Source organism: Anolis carolinensis, unplaced genomic scaffold, assembly GCF_035594765.1.
Source record: "Anolis carolinensis isolate JA03-04 unplaced genomic scaffold, rAnoCar3.1.pri scaffold_8, whole genome shotgun sequence".
In the NCBI taxonomy this organism is placed as follows: domain Eukaryota; kingdom Metazoa; phylum Chordata; class Lepidosauria; order Squamata; family Dactyloidae; genus Anolis; species Anolis carolinensis.
The window spans coordinates 20,742,305-20,760,350 of NW_026943819.1; the positions used below are offsets into that span (position 1 = coordinate 20,742,305).

General features: G+C 40.1%; 1 protein-coding gene and 1 long non-coding RNA gene across 3 annotated transcripts in view; one reads left to right on the plus strand and one right to left on the minus strand.

The window, feature by feature from the left end:
• LOC134293432 (uncharacterized) overlaps positions 1-18,046 on the minus strand; it is a 451,452-nt gene that overhangs the window by 372,888 nt on the left and 60,518 nt on the right. The window lies entirely within an intron of this gene.
• Positions 1,310-17,393, plus strand: LOC134293478 (uncharacterized). 2 transcript variants are annotated; one of them, XR_010000426.1, is made up of 5 exons: positions 1,310-1,618; positions 3,379-3,432; positions 5,652-5,731; positions 14,667-14,830; positions 16,438-17,393. It is a non-coding gene; the product is annotated as an uncharacterized LOC134293478 (long non-coding RNA). The 2 variants fall into 2 exon arrangements; XR_010000425.1 differs by having other exon boundaries at positions 1,311-3,432.

Genomic DNA, 18,046 nt, shown 5'->3' on the forward strand with positions numbered 1-18,046 from the left:
GGGGTTGGACTAAATGGCCCAAGGGGTCTCTTCCAACCCTCTTTTTATTGTTGTTGTTGTTGTTGTTGTTGTTGTTGTTGTTACTATTATTATTAACATTGAGGCTGGGTGGCCATCTGTCAGGGGTGCTTTGCTTGTGCTTTCGGTGCACAAAGGCAGAAGGGGATTGGACTCAATGGCCCAAAGGGTCTCTTCCAACCCTCTTTTTTATTATTGTTGTTATTATTATTATTATTATTATTATTATTATTATTATTAATTATTATTATTATTGCTCTGTGGCCAACTATAGTCTGGCCCTCCAACAGTCCGAAAGATCGTGAACTGGCCCCCTGTTTAAAAAGTTTGGGGACCCTTGCCTTAAACCTTATCCCTCTGGGTGTTTTGGGACTTCTGCTCCCCAATATCCTCAGCCAGGTTGACTTTACATCAGGAATCTGAAATGATCTGGGAGACACAAAACAGAATTACTTGATTAGAGGTTGGGAATAAACATGCCTCTGAATACCAGATGATGGGGACGAGCAATGGAAAAGGGCTGCTGCCTTAGAATGACAACATGAACTATTCCATAGTGACCAGTTCTCTATTTGATAGTATCCTCTCTTTGAAGGCCTCTCTCTTCTATATTCATGTAAAATATATACAACTCTAGAGGGAGAAACCAGGAGCTTTGAAATTATCTACCCAGCATTAATATCTGGACACATAGATTTTCTGGTCACCATTTTCCCTCACTGTGTGAGATGTTTTGTATTTTTGTTTGAATCCTAGCCATTGTTTCTCAATCTGCATCTATCCCATTATATAAAGACGAAGAGATTTGGTACAAACCATTGTTTTATTTCATCAACCTTTATGGGAAGTGATGTAGGGAATGTCTTTCCTCATTCAGAACATTATTCGACAAGCCCCATCTCCTGCTACAATTGCATTGTTTGTAAAAAAAAAAAAAGTTATGCTAATGCATTGTCTTAAAAATGTTGACAGAAGCAGGAAAGGAGATCGAGAAATGTTTTGTGTTAGTGAAAAGAATAGCTTTTCAAGCAGTCTCCTACAGGAGAAAGACAACGGAGTGGTGATGCCATGTGGTAAGCCCCAACAGAAGGTGCATCGTATTGACGAAGGCTTTCATGGCTGGAATCACTGGGCTGCTGTGAGTCTTTCGGGCTGTATGGCCATGTTCCAGAAGCTTTCCCTCCTGACATTTTGCCCACATCTGCGGCAGGCATCTTCAGAGGTTGTACCTCACAACCTCTGAGGATGCCTGCCACAGATGTGGGCGAAACGTCAGGAGTGAAAACTTCTGGAACATGGCCATACAGCCTGAAAGATTCACAGCAACCCAGAAGGTGCATCGTTCAGGTGCAATTGCAATTTACCTACCCCATGTGATAAAGCTCTAAGTGGCCACTCTGTCTTGCCATCATGTTCTACTTGTGAGCTTCTTGAAGGCATTTTGCTGCCTACTGAGAGAAGCAGGATGCTGGAAAAGATAGACCTTGGAATTGATCCAGCAGAGCTCTGCTTATGAAAGAAAAAAAGAAAATGAGAGAGACAGAGACAGAAAAAAACCTGAGAAGTGCACACCGTCACTTTGACACCCGGACGTCTAAAAGTAAGTTACATAAACTATATAAAACTGTATAAATTTATAAATGGTGTGAAGAAAGCAGATAAGAAGAAGAAGACTTTTTCTCCCTCTGTGATAATATTAGAAACCTGGGTCATCCCCTGAAGCTAAATCATGAGAGATTCAGGACACATAAAAGGAAGTGTTGCTTCACACAGCACATTGTTAACCTGCAGCATCCACAGCCACAGGAACGAATGATGGCAGCCAACTTAACAATGTTATTAACAGATCTGTTTGTATTGTTTTGTTTTTATGATTGCAATTCAGGCATTAAATTTTGCCAATTTTTGTAAGCCGCCCTGAGTCCCCTCGGGTGAGAAGGGCGGGGTATAAGTGTTGTAAATAAATAAATAATAAATAAACTTGGACAGGTATAAAAGTATAATGGACACACCTATGGATGATGGGGCTGCTGAGGGCTATTAGTCATAATTTTTAAAATTTATATACTGTAATTTCATATTGTATTTAATTGTTTTTAATAATTCTATTATTATTCTATTATTGTAGTATATTATGATATTATTACTATTATTATATTATTGTTATATTATTCATTATTCGTGACTACATTGAAACTGGAATAGAGAAAAATCAGCGTGGAAACTGCAAGAGGTACCATAGATTGTTGTACATGGAAATAATGGTAGTAAATAGTTATGATTTATTAAATACAGTTATATATTACAATTATATATTTTTGTCATTTAAACTATACATATTGCAAAATTATGTTTTTTTTCTCGAAGTGACACACCACCCAAGTCATGCTAGGTTTTTTGGTGAATTTTGACACACCAAGCGCAAAAGGTTGCCCATCATTGATGTAGGAGGAAGGTCTACAAAGATTAAATCCATTACCTGTCACAGGTGTGTCTCCTCTTTTAGATCCTATTTACAGGATTATCTTTTTTTTCTAACTTGTTTCAGTATATGGACCTAAATAAATGCATCAGTCTAGTAAATTAGATTTTCAGCATGCATCCACACCTCAGGGAAGCTAGGGATACCAGATGGCAAATCTAAAGAAGGTTCCTGTACCTTTAGAAGTTGTGTAGAAAAGGGAGTTTCAGCTGGTGTTGCTTCTCATGCAACCAGGAAACAAGCAACATCAGCCCTCTTCTACAAAACCATTAAAGGTACAGCATGGCTAAACTGAGGCAGTCATACTTTGGTTATATCATGAGAGGACACGATTCTCTAGAAAAGACCATAATGATTGGTGATGTAGAAGACAGAAGGAAAAGGAGAAAATGATGATCCAGATGGAACAGTTGAATACAGTAGACAAAGAGGAAAAGTGTATTCTAGATAGATAGACTCAAACAAGAAAGGTACAGCTGTGTTGAGTCTGCAAACCCTGACCTGGACTGCTGATGACAGGTTGATCTGGAGATGTTTCATCCATATGGTTGCCATAAGTCAGTTGACTTGATGGCAGTTGACTACAACAACTCTTTCAAGTTTTCACTCTAGCAGCCCTGTTGAAGCTCACCTCAAAGTTCTTCATGCAAGGATGGGTTGAGGAATCTGTAATTTTGCAGGCAATATCCGGTATCTCGGACAGCATAGTGACGTAAAGCCTGTGTAGCATCAAACTACAGCTTTCTTCTTTTTGCATGTGACTGTGTGTCTCATTGACACTCTCAGTGGTGTCCTTCTCAGAAATGAGATAAATATATGACTGTTATTATGAAGCATATGTTTTCATCCATGTTTCCTTCTGTTCTTATGGCACTCAGAAATGGATTCCAGGCAATGAGAGAAATCTGACGGAGGATTTGATCATTACTATGGTGAGTTTAAACTGATGAGTGAATGTTTATCAATTAGTCTATGACAGCATCTTGACTTTCTAAACTCAGCACAGAGCGGAAGCTGGATGTAACTAACTAGGATAGGTTGTGTGCCAAGGGATAGCAGCATTGTCCCTGCAGACTAATTCAACACTGCAGACTAATTCAACCAGAGAAATCAGCCATAGCAGAGCACTTGATGAACCAGCCTGGACACAGTATATTATCTGAGAACACAGAAATGCTGGAACACTCCAACAACTATCATGTCAGACTACACAGAGAAGCCATTGAAATCCACAAGCACGTGGACAACTTCAACAGAAAGGAAGAAACCATGAAAATGAACAAAATCTGGCTACCAGTATTAAAAAACTCAAAAATCAAAACAGTAGATGGGAAGCAACACTCTGAGGGCAGAGGAGCCCCAAGGACAGCTAATGACTGAACAAAGGATGCCCCCAGGCAAGAGACAAAACCTTTCGAATGCTAATTAGGGTGATTAACTGAAACATTAATACTGGCTTCCCAGTGACAAAGGACTCTTTCCACACCCTGGACTCTCCACAGATATAATAATAATAATAATAATAATAATAATAATAATAATAATAATAATAATAATACAAACAGAGGCACAACTATGTGGCCCAAATGATTCATTGGAACTTATGCCTCAAGTACCACCTCCCAGCAGCAAAGGACTGGTGGGATCACAAACCTGCAAAAGTATTGGAAAATGAGCACGCAAAGATACTGTGGGACTTCCGAATCCAGACTGACAAAGTTCTGGAACACAACACACCAGACATCACAGTTGTGGAAAAGAAAAAGGTTTGGATCATTGATGTCGCCATCCCAGGTGACAGTCGCATTGACGAAAAACAACAGGAAAAACTCAACCGCTATCAGGACCTCAAGATTGAACTTCAAAGACTCTGGCAGAAACCAGTGCAGGTGGTCCCAGTGGTGATGGGCACATGGGGTGCCGTGCCAAAAGATCTCAGCTGGCATTTGGAAACAATAGACATTGACAAAATTACGATCTGCCATCTGCAAAAGGCCACCCTGCTGGGATCTGCACGCATCATCCGAAAATACATCACACAGTCCTAGACACTTGGGAAGTGTTCGACTTGTGATTTTGTGATATGAAATCCAGCATGTCTATCTTGTTTGCTGTGTCATAATAAAATAATAATAATAATTTTATTCTTATACCCCACCCCATCTCCCCGAAGGGACTCGGGGCGGCTTACATGGGGTCAAGCCTGAACAGAACAATAAAAACAAAACAGTAAAACCAATAAAACCAATAATCAGACAATAAAAGCAGGTCATAAAAAGATATACAGTAGAGTCTCACTTATCCAAGCCTCATTTATCCAAGCTTCTGGATAATCATGATATTTTGTTGCTAAATTCGTAAATACAGTAATTACAACATAACATTACTGCATATTGAACTACGTTTTCTGTCAAATTTGTTGTATTACATGATGTTTTGGTGCTTAATTTGTAAAATCATAACCTAATTTGATGTTTAATAGGCTTTTTCTTAATCCCTCCTTATTATCCAAGATATTCGCTTATCCAAGCTTCTGCTGGCCCGTTTATGTTGGATAAGTGAGACTCTACTGTATATTCTTTCCTTTCCTTATTTAGTTTATCCATACCTCACAACCTCTGAGGATGCCTGCCATAGATGTGGGCGAAACGTCAGGAGATAATACTTCTGGAACATGGCCACACAGCCCGAAAGACATACAACAACCCCATTGTCCAAAATCCTTTGCAACATTATGGAGAATTCTGGGATATTATCATTTTTTAAATGAGTCACTTCTTCTTTCCTCTCTATAGTTGTACCTTTGGATACTGCCAACAATCAAGTCATCTTAAGCCAAGATCTCTGAGTGCTCTCCTGACTCAAAAGTTAGCACCTACTCTGCCTGAATTATTACCCTGCGTCAGAAATTTAATACTATTTCCTCTTCTTCCTTTTTAAAAAGTAATTCGCTGGTGATGGCAAAGCAATTGTTGCAATTGCAGCTTTCAGAGTAGGCAGGCAGAAAGGTCATTTGTCATTGTGGGTTGTCAAATTATTATTATTATTTTGCCTTGTAAAGCTATTATCTTATGTTTATTTTACTAGGAAATGGAAAATATATTCTAGTAGCAGTGAAGTGTGATCACTCCTTATTCCATCTCTCTTCCAGTTCCCCACTTCCAAGGCTCACATTTTAAGTCCACCATTCTGGGTGTGTAGGAACAAAGAAAGGGGCTGAAAAGTCTTCAGGTAAGTGGAACGAGTGAACAAATGTCAAGCTTCTCAACTAGAACATCTTCCCTGATGTCATTTCATTTTAAATGAATATTTAAGCAAATAAATACATTTCATACTTCCTCCAAGGAGCCCAGAGATGAAAATGCTCACCAGAAAGGAAGGAAATGTGAAATGTGCTAGGATCTAGTATAAAAAAGAGTTATGTTTATCCACCTTGAATGTTTGATGTTGGCCCCTTCTGCACAGCTGAATAAAATCCCACATTATCTGCTTTGAACTGGAATATATGGCAGTTGTGGACTCAGATAACCAAGTTCGAAGCAGATAGTGTGGGATTTTCTGCTTTGATATTCTGGGTTATAAAGTTGTGTGGAAGATCCCGTTGTGTTCCTTCAAGGTGTTTCCAATCCTAAAACAAACCCATCATGGGGTTTTCTTGGTAAAATTTATTCAGAGGGGGGTTTGCTATTGCATTCCTCTGCTCTAAGAGACTGTGATTTGCCCAAGATCACCCAAAAGGTTTTCCATGGCAGAGCGGGGATTCAAACTCTGATCTCCAGCCTTTTAGGGTGTATTTACACTGATGAATTAATACACCTTGACACTACTTTGACTGCCCTGGTTCAATGCTATAGAATTGTGGGAGCTGTAGTTTCAGAAGGCCTTTAGCTTTCTCTGCCAAGAGTGCTGGTGGCTCACCAAGCTACAGCTTCCATTGTTCTATATCAACTCAGCCATGGCAGTTAAAGTAGTATCAAATTAAAATAATTCTTCATTGTATATGCCCCTTGGATAAATAAGTTTGTCACAATATGGTCGTCTGTCAATTGTTTTGTAAGTTGGAATACTACAGTAGAGTCTCACTTATCCAAAATAAACGGGCCGGCAGAATGTTGGAAAAGCGAATATGTTGGATAATAAGGAGGCATTAAGGAAAAGCCTATTAAACATCAAATTAGGTTATGATTTTGCAAATGAAGCACCAAAACATCATGTTAGACAACAAATTTGGCAGAAAACGTAGTTCAATACGCAGTAATGCTATGTAGTAATTACTGTATTTATGAATTTAGCACCAAAATATCATGATATATTGAAAACATTGACTACAAAAATGTGTTGGATAATCCAGAACGTTGGATAAGCGAGTGTTGGATAAGTGAGACTCTACTGTATTAGGAGCGTACATCTTCAAAAGTAGACATATCTCTACAGTAATTAGAGTTGGATTTCATAACAAATATTGGAAAGATTTGTTATGAGATCCATATACTGTATTTTATTTTTCAGAAAATGAAGATTCAGGATTGTTCACTGGATCAGACAAAAACAAAAAAAATGTATTTTTAGTTTATCGGGAAACTGAATTTGTCTTTGAGATAGTTTCTTTCATATGGTGACATATTCATGTTTATCTTTTTTTGGTTTGTGTCGATCTCTGTGTTATATTGCAAGTAAATGAGTAAATATTTTTTTTAAAATCTGTTTTACACAGAAGACTGTCCTGGTGGATTGTGCCCCAATAGCTTCATTATTATGCTAAAAAAATCTATTTTTTTAGGAGTGAGTTTGTAGAATTGGTCTTGACTAACTGCAGTAGGATGGCTCTTGTTTCTTCAGCTTGATTGAAGTGTGAAAGACAAATTACTTGGGTTTTAAAAACATCTTAAAAACAACATGTTTTGTTCTGCAATATTTATTTATAGTCCTCTGTGCCCAAAATATATTTTTGCTACTTTTGGTGGTGAATGCATCCATAGTCTACTAAAGATAGAGAGTTGCTATCTTCTAGCTCAAGCATGACAAGCAATAGCATTGTTTTTTCAAATTGTCAAGAGTCTATATAGCTCTACTTGATTTTTAAATAGCTCAAGCAGCTATAAAATAAATTGACAACTGACATACATGAACAGGAGCCACGAAACACCATCATCTGTTAAGAGAGCAAGAGTCTCAAAGTAGAAAGTTCGGGATAAACTAGGAAATTCTCAGCACGTCAAGTGGACTCTTGCACATTTTCAGAAAAACTGAAAATAAATTTTGGAATCTTGCTGATGAACTACTCCAGGAGTTGAAGTTTTTCCAGGTTCATGTAGCTGAAGAAAAGATGTGAGAATGACCATTAGGCCAAGATAAGATCGAGGCTTGTTGCACGTGATGTTTGCTGGGATATAAAAATAATGGACAGAGGTTAAATATGTACAAGGTAGTCAGTTATCCTCAAACCTCTTCATATATTCTGCTAATAAGGATACCAATGAAGAGGCAGAAAGTGTAAGTGTGCCATGCATTTTGAATGCAGTTATTATTTGCTATCAAGTTGACTTTGACTCATGAGGATTCTTGGTATGCAAGACCCCCAAGAGTCCTTGCTATCAAGTCTATTGATTGGGACTGTAATGCAATTTTGCTCTTTTCCCACCATTGTTTTTTTCCTATGAGTCACATAAATTCATGATATGCCCAAGGTATGACTGCCTCACTTTAGTCTGAACAATGCAGTCAGTCTGATTTAACTGGTCCATATTTGATGCTGGTGCCATCACCTTATCAGTCCCACTGTCCATGCCACTGGCCTTCTTTATTGTTTAGGTGCTTTTGCAATTGCCAGGAAGCTTGCATAGAGCTGGTATCAGGGACAATGCTATGGGGGATATCGACAACAGTTCAGTGAGGCCAATGTAGGCTCAGCCCAGAGGGACTGTATGGACATCAACACAGGGAATTCAGCCAGATGAATTCAGCCAGTTCTGGGACCAGTCTGGATCATTTATCCTCTGCATTGTACACAGATTTAGCAATCTGTGTAGGCTCACCGAAAGAGGCATCTAGACAAGTGATTAGTTTAGAAGGCCTGTTCTTCATTTTTATGTCTCTATATCCATATGCTCCATGCATTCATGCTGGTCACATGACCCTTGACGTCAACATGACGTTGACTTGTTGGCTTAGAAATGGAGATGAGCACCAACCCCTAGAGTTGGACACAACTAGACTTAATGCCAGGGGAAAACTTTTACCTTTACCTATATCAATCTTTGATTTATGTACTCCATACATTTTCTTCCCTCTTACTTGCAGACATTGCTTCCTCTTCCTCTCAGGAAGTTAGTTTTTTCCCCCACTTTGTCTTGAAGGAACATCTATGAGGCTCTGACCCAAACAATGGATGCTAGTTTACACCTACAGTAGAGTCTCACTTATCCAACGTAGAGGTGGAATTTACACATGACAGCTACTATGGTGAATGTATGATCACAACACAGAAAATATAAAAATGGTGTACAAACTTCCCTGGGAAGATATCCAGTGTCCATTACTAGGAGGCAAAACTTAGCAAAATGCCTTTTTGGATTGTAACTTCCAGAATCCTCCAACCAACATGTCCATTGGGAGTTGTAATCCAAAAAGAAGTTCTTCCAAGAGAATTGCATTGGCAACAAATCCACCATATCATTTGCAAATCCAGAAAGCCAATACATACAGTAGAGTCTCACTTATCCAACCTAAACGGGCCAGCAGAATGTTGGATAAGCGAATATGTTGGATAATAAGGAGAGATTAAGGAAAAGCCTATTAAACATCAAATTAGGTTATGAATTTACAAATTAAGCACCAAAACATTATGCTATACAGCACATTAGACAGAAAACGTAGTTCAATACACAGTAATGCTATGTAGTAATTACTGTATTTACGAATTTAGCACCAAAATATCACGATGTATTGAAAACATTGAGTACAAAAATGTGTTGGATAATCCAGAACGTTGGATAAGTGAGACTCTACTGTATATAAGAACCCAATTTTAGGGGTTCTTCTAACCAGGTTTAAGTTTGTCCAAGATGGATTTCCTGAGAAAATAAATACAAGTTTTTCTGTTTTGCCTTAACAGCACATTTAGAGTCATTTGGCTTGTTCCTATCACAAGCTCATGTTGAATCAGACGTACTGCACTCTGCTTTATGTATTTGTTCTTACACCAAGATCAGCCAGTGGGTTTCTGTAGCTGAACAGAGATTTGAACACTGGTCACTCAAGTTCTTCATCCAACATCCAAACCACTGTACTACACTACCACTCTTTGGGTTAACTATTACTTCCTATATTGTAGGTCCTAGCACAACTATCTTCCATCTTATATTTCACATGGAAGAATTATTAGCAACTATGAGTGGTATGTCTTTTCATCGCCTTCTAGCAAAAGGTCTAAAAAGATGCCAAGTTGTTTTTTTTAAAAAAAAAAAAATCCATTAGTTAATAATGGGAAAAGAGCCACTTGGCAACCAGGAAGCAAGTGCATTTTGAGAGCAGCCAATTTGAGTGACAATGGGAAGGGCGGCTTCCATTTTTGCAGTCTAATGGAATTTGCCAAGCCAAAAATCCTTCAGCCCCACTTAAGCATTAGCTTGTGCTTGCAAATGCTGGTTGTGTAGCTGAGGGGAATGACATTGTGAAAGGACCCCTGCCATAAAATGAAAGCACAGACTGCCCTGCCAAAGTAAGTACCTTGAATTGCGCTAATGTTATGATGGCTGGTTTAGCTTCTTATTCATATAATCACAATAAATACTAAAATTACTGATTAGAGTATATAGCTGCAAGTCAAAAAGTATCGGCCTTCTACAGCTGATCCAGTTGGTTTGAGGTCCATCCTTCCATCCCAACTGCCACTGCCCATTATGATTTTTAATACATTTCCCTGATGAAGAAGCAAGCAGAGCTTCAAAAGCTTTTAAGACACATTTTGTGCATTTTGGTTGGCCCATTAAAGGTACCACTATTTTGTGGATTTTGGTTGTTGTTATATTGTTCAGTCCATAATCTTTTATATACTTCTTAAAAATATAATAAACTTAATGTAAACAATGTGCTTTTCTATGGATCAAGGGGATGTATAAAGAGTCGTGTCTTAGTTTATTAAAAAAGGAAGGTTGATTCCAGATCTTCCTTTGGCCTTACTCCAATGATTCTGACCTTTTTGATCCTCCAAATGTTTCAGACATCAGATCTCCAGGGTCTCAGCCAACTTGGAGATCTAGGGCATAAAATGCAAAAACATCTGGAGAGCCAAATGTTGAGACCTTTACTTGCTACATTAAGAAGGTTGTCTCTCTCACTTTGATTTCAGTTTCTTTTTGCAGCAGGTTCATTTTAACTCATAGGTAATTTTCCAGAGGTGTTTGAGGCTGCCAGAATGTGAGCTGTCAAAATGATGTAAAGTTTTCAAATGTGTGAATTTGTGCCTGGTGTCTTCTTTTAAAAAACGTTCACCCAGTGTGACAATTTTGTCATAGCTTTCCCCTCTCCTTTTTTAATGTATACATTTAAAGCAGAGTGTTTTGACTCAGTTCTAATGGCTCTTTTTGTCATTCTCGAGTTCCTTCAGTTGAGTATCCCATGCTTGGAATCTAAAAGAGGATTTTGCAAAAAACGATGCCCTTCCCTTTACTCAGGAAAGAACATTTATGCTAACTTGAAGTATCCCAATAGAACTTGTTCATTCAGAGGTTGGCAAGCTTTGTCCCAAGTGCCATATGAAACGCTCGGCCCCGTTTCAAAATTCCTCTGCAAGAAATCAGTTCATACTTCCATCAAGAGTATGTAATTCATGGGCAGAAAGGAAGAGAGGAAAAGAGAGTGTCTTCTGGCCATCAGGGCTAAGGGATTCTGGACATTTCAGTCTCAAAGGTAACTTATCCAGTCTCTAAGGCTGGATCTACACTGTCATATAACCCAGATTATCAAAGTAGATAATCCAGGTTATTTGCTTTGAACTGGATTATATGAGTCTACACTGTCATAAAATCCAGATAATCTGGATTTTATATGGCATTGTAGATGGGCCTAAGAGGGAATGATAGAGTAAGAGAGAGCAGGAGATAAAATAAAAAGCCAGAGACACCAGTAAACATGTCTTCTTCTCTAGAGACGAGTGGACACATTGGTGGACATTTATCAGTGGAAGAAGGAAAAGTTCAATCTATCTATATATATAAAAGAGTGATGGCATCAGGGCAGTGGAAAAAACAACAAAACTACAGGCCCCCCAACCTCGAAATTTGACAACACAACCCATCATCCACAGCTCTAGGTTGATACAACAAAAAGAAAAGAAAAATAAAATCCTAATTAGAGGGAGAGGAATAATTGTTTTTATCCAATTGCTGCCAGTTAGAGGGCTAAGCTCCGCCCACTTGGTCTCCTAGCAACGCACTCAGCCCAGGGGACAGGCACAAGAGTTTGGAGAGACCCCTAAGGGCCATCCAGCCCAACCCTTTCTACTATGCAGCAGGACACAATCCAAGCATTCCCAACACATGGACAACGTATAAATACTATACAATACTACACAGGGACATAGACCCCCTCTACCCTCATCACTTTCACAGTACACAAACAACCAAATGCATACTAAACATAAAGACAACCATACAACAGACATTCAATACCACCACTACTTCAACAAGTTCTCACCAACACCACCAGACAACGCCACAGCAAAGCGTGGCCGGGCATAGCTAGTGTCTTATAGACCCCATTGACCCTTCTCCTTGTACTATATTAAGAAAAACACTGATACTCACCTGCTATGAACCAATCCAGTTATGTCTGGCCCCAGCAAAGGGTGTTGGGTTCACTTTATTAAGAGCACGATGGGAATTACTTTCTGCCAGAGACCAGACCTGTGAAGACAAGTCAGTGCCCCTCCCTTAGCAGTCCACTGGACATAGAACAAGAAGTGGAGGCAGAGAGAAAGAGGAAAGTAAGAGAGAGAAGAATGTGCCAGAGTGACAGTAGTAAAGGATTGCGGGTTCAATGCCAGTGAGATGGTTAGTTCACTCTGGTTTATGTGTGTGTGCATATGCCTTCAAGTCACCTCTTGTCTATGATGACCAAATGAATTTCACACAATTTTCTTAGACAATGAATACACAAAAGTGGTTTTCCCTGTTCCTTCCTCTGAAATGTATCCTATAGCATCTGCTTGTCTTCTCCCATCCAAGTACTAACCAGAACTGACCATGCTTAACTTCCAAGAGCAGACAGGATGTGGTGCCCATAAGGTATTATGACTTTGAGCAACAACATTCCGCTCCTTGAGTAGTTCCTTCTATGATCATGTCATTTTCTATATCAGGATGGGCAAAGTGCGGCAGGCAGACCATATGCATCCCCATAACCATTTCTGTGGTGTCCATCCACTGCCCAAAGTTAAAAGGGGTCTGTGAAGGACATTTCGACCACAATTAGATCACCCATTGGCTTCCCCAGCCAGGGGTATCTAAATACTTTTTGTTCTCAAATGCTCTCTAGATGGCATTGCAAGGGTAGTTGTTAACTTTCTTAAAGTCAACTTTGACATATGATGACCTCAGGAATCAGAGACCCTCCAAATCACTCTATGCTCCACAGCTCAAGGCCTGCAGACTCAGGGCTGTGGCTTCTTTGAATGAGTCCATACATCTGCAATGAAGTCTTTCTCTTTTCCTGCTTCCTTCTACTTTATGAAGCATTACAGTCTTTTCTAGTAAGTCATTTCTTCCCATGATATGGCCAAAAATGACAGCCTTGATTTATTCACCATGCCTTCTAGGGAGAGTTCAGAACTCTTTTCCAGCACCACATCCTATTTACAGTTTACAGTATTTACAGTATTTACAGTATTTATATTCCGCCCTTCTCACCCCGAAGGGGACTCAGGGCGGATCACATTATATACATATAGGGCAAACATTCAATGCCCATAAACACATCGAACAGAGACAGACAGACAGACAGACAGACGCAGAGGCAATTTAACTTTCTCCTGAGAGGATGTTAGATTCTGGCCACAGGGGGGAGCAGCTGCTTCATCATTCACTCTGATGGCACTTCCTCACTTCCTCATTCCAACGTTATAAATTAGTTAAACTTGCCTCCCCACTTTTATAAGTAGTACCTTATTTCCTACTTGATAGATGCAACTATCTTTCGGGTTGCTAGTTCAGCAACGAGCAGGGGCTATATTTTATTTTTTAATTGATGGGTGCTCACCCCGCCACGGGCTGGCCTCGAACTCATGACCTCATGGTCAGACTGATTTATTGCAGCAGCCGCTCACCAGCCTACGTCACAGCCCGGCCCCAACAAGTAGAAAATCTAAACAAGTAAGTTTTCTTCCTATCAATGCTTTTCACTGTCCAGCTTTCACAATGATACATAGAGATGAGCAATACAATGGGTAGCATCGCCACCATGGTTTGAGCCAATTCATGTCCAGGACAGGCAGATGTATTTTTTAAAAACAGGGAAGTGAACACAAAGTGACTTCTGCTCCTTTCCTGTTAGCCGTCTCTATTTTTGAAGTAGCCAAGTTGACAGGATATGGAAGAATTTGTGGCAATCTAGTATCTAACTAGTGATGGACTCTCTGATCTATTTGGATGATAGCCAACTCATGAGACCACCTGGAATGCAGATATTATCCCAGTAGTGATAATGGTGGATGGCCTAGTTCTCTATTTCCCAGACAGGAGAATGAGGTCTTGGGGGAGGGAATGATTTGTCTTTCTGATGTACAGGAAATTAAAATGTACATTTAAACATAAAATAAAAAACCCAATGAACGCGAGATCATCAAAAATGGGATTAATATAACATCAAAAATGCTAATGGGATTTAGAGGCTTGGTAATCAAGGCTGAGGATTACAGGGATCATCAGAATAAATCCCAAATGCTGAACAAGGTTTCCAGTGTATCTTTGAAAGTGGGGGGAGGACTTGTGTAGTATTCCGAAGCCCAACACTTTCAGATGATAAGAAGAAGGGATTAGAAAGCATCACAAGTACACCATGGATAGGCAGACTTCGGGCTCATGAGAGCTCATGAGATCTATATGTGGTATTAAAGGACAACATTCACCATCCATTCATCTAGTGAATGAAATATTTTTTTAACCTACAGATTTGCTGGTAATATTAGAACTCAGCGAAATTCCCAATCCAATGGGAAAAGACAAGAGTGGTACAAGTTGAAGTCTGGGATATATTCTGTGAGTGGGAGAGCTGTGGAGGGTGTCAAAACACATTGTGAGAAGAACTTCTTTTTCAGAGGCTTTGTTAACCAAGGTATGCATGTCTTCATTCCATCCTAATCTGCACACAGCTTATACTCTTGAGCAGGGGTCCCCAAACTTAGGCCCGTGGGCTGGATGCGGCCCTCCAAGGTCATTTATCTGGCCCCCATCCTAAACTTTAAACTTAGGGTTGACCTAAATCTACCTGGCCTTTGGAGGTCTCTTTGCTTACTTGTGGCCTTATGAGATCATCTAGATGGTCTTTGAAGGACTCTTTGCTTAGCTACAGCCTTATGAGACCATCTAGATGGCTTTTGGGGGTGACTTTCCTTACGTATGGTCCTATGAGACTGTCTAGATCACCTTTGAGGGTCCCTTTCCTTACCTATGGTTTTATGAGATTGTCTAGATGACCTTTGGGGGGCCCTTTCCTTACCTATGTTCTTATGAAACCATCTAGATGGTCTTTGAGGGCCCCTTTCCTTATCTATGGTCTTCTAGTGGCCTTATGAGATCATCTAGATAGCCTTCGAGGGTCCCTTTCCTTACCTAAGGTCTTATGAGACCATCTAGATCAGGGGTCCCCAAACTTTTTAAACAGGGGGCCAGTTCACAATTCTCAGACCATTGGAGGGCCGGACTATAGTTGGCCACCAAGCATAAATAATAATAATAACAATAATAATAATAACAGCAATAATAATAATAAAGAGGGTTGGAAGAGACCCCTTGGGCCATTGAGTCCAATCCCCTTCTGCTTTTGTGTACCGAAAGCACAAGCAAAGTACCCCTGACAGATGGCCACCCAGCCTAAATGATGATAATAATAATAATAATAATAATAATAATAATAATAATAATAATAATAGAGGGTTGGAAGAGACCTCTTGGGCCATTGAGTCCAACCCCCTTCTGCACACGCAAAGCACCCCTGAGAGATGGCCATCCAGCCTTAATAATAATAATAATAATAATAATAATAATAATAATAATAATAATAATAATAATAATAATGGTTGTAAGAGAAGAAGAGACCCCTTGGGTCATTTAGCCCAACCCCCTTATGCCCTTGTGCCTTGGGGGCCATATAAATGGCTTCGATGGGCCGCATCCGGCCCCCGGGCCTTAGTTTGGGGACCCCTGATCTAGATGGTCTTTGGAGTTCTCTTTACTTACCTATGGTCTTATGAGATCGTCTATATCAGGGGTCCCCAAACTAAGGCCCATGGGCCAGATGCGGCCCTCCAAGGTCATTTACCTGGCCTCTGTCCTAAACTTTAGACTTAGGGTTGAACTAAGTCTGAAATGACTTGAAGGCACACAACAACAACAATCCTAATTTTGGACTATTTCATAATAGTCCGGCCCCCTAACAGTCTGAGGGACTGTGAATCAGCCCTCCACTTAAAAAGTTTGAGGACTCCTGCTCTTGAGGAATTTTCCATTTTCCCTTGGTAAAAAATGCAATATGTGGAACAGGCATCACATCACCCATTTTCTGTAATTGCAGTACAAATATAGCCTGGGGTGGGTGGATGGAGGAAGCATCTGGCTCCGAGATATTTTACTGCCTTTTGACTTAGCTCATCTTCTCTTTCACATGGAGACAAATGCTCAACGTCCCATCATATCTAGCTCATTTTCTGTCTTCCTTTTCAGGACCAGCTGCTGGTTATGATGCAGCTCCTTTTTGCTCCATTCCGCCTGGCCAAATAGGTGTGCCAAGGATTTGGTCCCCACAAACAATGAAGTAGCAAGATGGAGAAGTAAAGAACGGATGAGAATACAAGACTTTCTGCCAGGCAGACAGACTCTGCTCTTTTCTCCCCTTGACAGCTGGGCCTGGAATCTAATCTCCTGCCCTGGGTAATAACCAGCACCTGTCCCCAGCTCAGTCATCTTAAGCATTGATTCCAGCAAGAGGACTCCCTTGGCATCTGTGGGTCAGATTAATCACTTGAGGGAGGGAGAAGGAAGGGGGGCATGTGCTGCCTTGGAGATTTTGTACCATATGTCGGCTTCTTTATTTGCCGGCCTTAGAACTGCAAGAACTCTATGGATCTTGAACTTGGCCAAGGCTTGAACTAGACTCTGGGAGATGGGCCTGCGATCAGTTTCACATGATATAGCTATACTACTCTGGATCCAATTTAATTGATTCAATTCCATAGGATGTAGCCAGGGCAGCTAAAGTGGGATCGTAGTGCTCGAACTGTGCAGTGTGGAAGAGCCTGGGATGAAGTGTTTGATTTGTATGGAAGGACTACATCAGTGGTTCTCAACCTGGGGTTCCCAGATGTTTATTTATTTGCCCCATTAATACCCCACCTTTCTCACCCCGAAGGGGACTCAAGGCGGCTGTTTTTGGCCTACAACTCCCAGAACTCCCAGCCAGTTTACTAGCTGTTAGGATTTCTGGGCACTGAAGATCAAAAACATCTGGAGGTTGAGAACCATTGGACTAAATGCTTCTGAAGCAAACAGCATTTTTCAAATGGGCTGGGCTGTGGTGCAGGCTGGTCAGCAGCCTGCTGCAATAAATTACTCTGACCATGAGGTCATGAGTTCGAGGCCAGCCCGTGGCGGGGTGAGCACCTGTCAATAAATAAATAAATAAATAAATAAATAATAAGTTTATTTATATCCCGCCTCTATCTCCCCCGAAGGGGACTCGGGGCGACTTACAGCAAAATCAGATACAAACCAATGATAAAATAAAATATGAAACATCAAAGAACAATAATAAAAACCAATAATAATATATACACAGCAGCCGAAAAAACACAACGCGGTATTAAAACATCGAATTAAAAACAATGAGGTTGCAATAGCGAATAAGCAAGGTGCACATTATGAGTTACAAATTTTAAATAGATAAAGTGCAATAGATTCATTTAAGATCACATTGGGTAGGGAGGAGCCCTGAATTAATATCAAGTAATCAGGAAAAGAGCGACTAGTACAAAAGGTACAAAAATAGCCCCTGCACGTTGCTGACCTAGCAACCCGAAAGATAGTTGCATCTATCAAGTAGGAAATAAGTTACCACTTATAAAGTGGGGAGGCAAATTTAACTATTTATGACATTGGAATGAGAAAGTGCCATCAGAGTGGATGATGAAGCAGCTGCTCCTCCCTGTGGCCAGAATCGAACATCCTCTCAGGAGAAGGTTAAATTGCCTCTGCGTCTGTCTCTGTCTCGGTTCTATGTGTATATGGGCATTGAATGTTTGCCCTATATGTATATAATGTGAGTCCCCTTCGGGGT